The 3,121-nt window shown below is 39.4% G+C and overlaps 1 pseudogene; it reads right to left on the minus strand.

The window, feature by feature from the left end:
• The window catches only part of LOC110456135, a 9,867-nt pseudogene that overhangs the window by 5,920 nt on the left and 826 nt on the right, over positions 1-3,121 (minus strand).

Genomic DNA, 3,121 nt, shown 5'->3' on the forward strand with positions numbered 1-3,121 from the left:
GTGTTAGTTTGTAAATAGAGGGGAAACTTTTGGCTAGAGGATTCTCCCCCATCCCCTCTTTACTAGTTAATAGCTAGACTTAAAGCTGATTCTTTTCCCCTTTATATCTTTGTTAGTTATTTAACAAGGAATCAGCTAGCCAATAGTTTCCCCCCTGGTTACTAATATGAAGGGGTAAAGAATCAGCTAGCCAAAAGTTCCCCCTCTTTTAAAAATCAATTCTGTGGCCGTGGGGGAAGGAATCTGCCTGCAAATAACCCTCCTACTCGGTCTCTCTCCCCTATCCACCCACAAATCAATGCCAAGAGGGAAGAGAACCAACCAGTCAGTAGTCCCCCCACTCCTTAAAAATCAATATCAGGAGGAAAATCTGCATGCAATACAATATAATACAAAAAAATACAAGAGATCCCAGAGGGATCTTGGTGCCCACCTCTGTACCATCTTCATTAGTTCTTTGTCAGTTCGATCTTTTCCCTTCTTTCCTCTAATCTGTTTGATCGAGTCATGTTAACAGTAAATGCACCTTGAGGTAACTTTTGATCTAAACTTAATACTGATGTGTATGAAAGCCAACTTTCAAAGTGAGTTTGTCATTTCACATTTTTACTAGTACAGTACTTAATGAGAAAGAAATAGAATCGATCATTGCAATATGAGAAAGATCTGTTCAGTTATTCTCTTATTCCATTTTGTTTTTATGATCAGTCTCAAAATATAACATGCACAACGAGGGATCAAGGGGAACCTACATTTAAAATTTGAGAAAGATCCCTCCCATACTTCCCGAGAAATAGCGATAACAAACTTTCACTATCAAAATCCAAGATGGCTGCCTGTCAGCCGTGTTGTTTATCCAAACAGTCTCTAAAATTGCCCTGCACAGCTAGGACCAAGGGGAACCTACATATAAAATTTATGAAAGATCCCTATAGTTCTTCAGGAGAAATAGCGGTAACAAACCTACACTATCAAAATCCAAGACGGCTGCCTGTCGGTCATGTGGTTTATTCCATCAGTCTCAAAAGTTGGCCTGGACAGCTAAGGACCAAGGGGAACCTACATATAAAATTTGAGAAAGATCCCTCTTATGCTTCTTGAGAAATAGTGATAACAAACTTTCACTATCAAAATCCAAGATGGCTGCCTGTCGGCCATGTTGTTTATCCGATCAGTCTCAAAAGTTGCCCTGCACAGCTTAGGACCAAGGGGAGCCTACATATCAAATTTGAGAAAGATCCCTCTGGTACTTCTTGAGAAATAGCGATAACAAGAATTGTTTAAGGACGGACGACGGACGACCGACGGCGGTTGGCGGACCACGGACCACGGACCACGGACGCAGGGTGATTTGAATAGCCCACCATCATCTTGGTGGGCTAAAAAGAGGGAAAAAATCAGCTAGCTAAGTTCTTCCCCCGGGGAAGAAACTATCTTGTGGGGGAAAGAAGTGGCTGTTACACCAGTATATTGTACAAGGTCAACTTTGACACCATCTAAATTCCAAAGTGAAAACACATTTTTAACAGTGGATCCCCCCTGCACCCAAGATAATTTCTGATGTATTTTCCAAAATTAATGCAAACATTATAATTACTTTATTTTCCAAAAATTCATGCTTAGACTCTGTGAGTGATATTTTCCCAAAGTCACAAGGCACAGGCCCTTGTAGAAACGAAAGGGAAGTTACTCTTTAGATAGGTAAGCGTTTCAGAAATAATGGTTGAAGTTAAGTTTAATCGATGCTGTATCCAATTTCGGCCTCTCCTTTCAGATTTCTTGTAATGTAATACACATCATTCCATATTATATGTTTTTCTATATTGTGTATTATAATGCCTCATTGTTTAACCCTTAATTGCTTTCAGAAAATTTGACATGACCAAATGAATCGCGCTACCTGAATCTTGCAGGCTACTTTTCATTTCTTTTATGCAACTTTAGGATAATGCCCATCAGGCTTGAATCAATCAGTTTCATTTTTGATCCAAAATTGAAATATTTCTACCAGTTCAAGACAATGGTGGCTACCTCAGATTTTTTTATTGACACCGTCATTGTGAGCAATAGCAGTCATTTGCATCATTCATATCAAAGTTGGTTTATCATTAGCCTAATGAAATGAAATTTGAGAAACCAAAATTTGGAAAATGTTTTTGCACTTCTTTTTCCTATCTGTGTCCCCAAGGGGAAACATTGCACCGCCTTCATTTTCACAACTTTTAATCCCATTCAACCATAAATCAAGCCATCCCTTTGTTTTGATTCAACAAGTATAGTCTTGTAAAAACTAACAATTCCTCTATTGAGGCCCTTCAATTCCTTCATTTGTACAACATATATTTGACAATATGTCAGCAATTTCATGTCAAATTCGGTCAAAATCACCAAAACAATCAGTTATAAAAGAAAAACTCTGCAATACTAGACCTCTTTTTAAATGCAGTTTCAGTCATGAAAATAATTATGTAGCAAACTGTAATAACTTTAAAATCCTTTCTTAGGATCCCATCCTCGTCCCCAATGTAATAACTTTAAAGTCCTTTCTTAGGATCATGCTCGGTGGCGTGTTTATTCATGGTGATGGCTCCTTGCAACATGTGCGTGATCCCACAATACCCTAGTAGAGGAAGGGAGGTAACTCATTGTACACTATACTTCAAGGTTGTGCTACACTATCTTTTACCAGATACCCCTCAAACCAGCATTGACTGCAGGTTTATGTTACTAGTGTTTGCTTGAAGTACTGAGATGGCTTTGACACATGTTAACATTTAAAGACTTAGGGCCAGAAGTCCTCAGAATTTAGAAGGGCCCACTGATCTTCTGTCCTTCAGGTACCTGAAGGGCGCAAGGTGTCGAGGTTTATAAATTAATGATGTTGCTAAACTCAGACACATCAGCAGAAATTCAGCAAAATATAGTTTAAATCCACCAGACCTTCTTTGAATTTCCATTTTTTGGGGGGTGGGTGGGGGGGGGAGCAGCTGGGATCCTTGACCCCTGCGAACTGCAATTCTTGCATTCAATGCTTAATTCCAGAGGTTCATGTTGTGCTGGGAGTAGTCAGTATCACTACAGCCCCCTAGATTTACCCGACCCCACAATACAGCCCCCTAGA

The sequence above is a fragment of the Mizuhopecten yessoensis genome, unplaced genomic scaffold (assembly GCF_002113885.1).
Source record: "Mizuhopecten yessoensis strain PY_sf001 unplaced genomic scaffold, ASM211388v2 scaffold8537, whole genome shotgun sequence".
In the NCBI taxonomy this organism is placed as follows: Eukaryota; Metazoa; Mollusca; class Bivalvia; order Pectinida; family Pectinidae; genus Mizuhopecten; species Mizuhopecten yessoensis.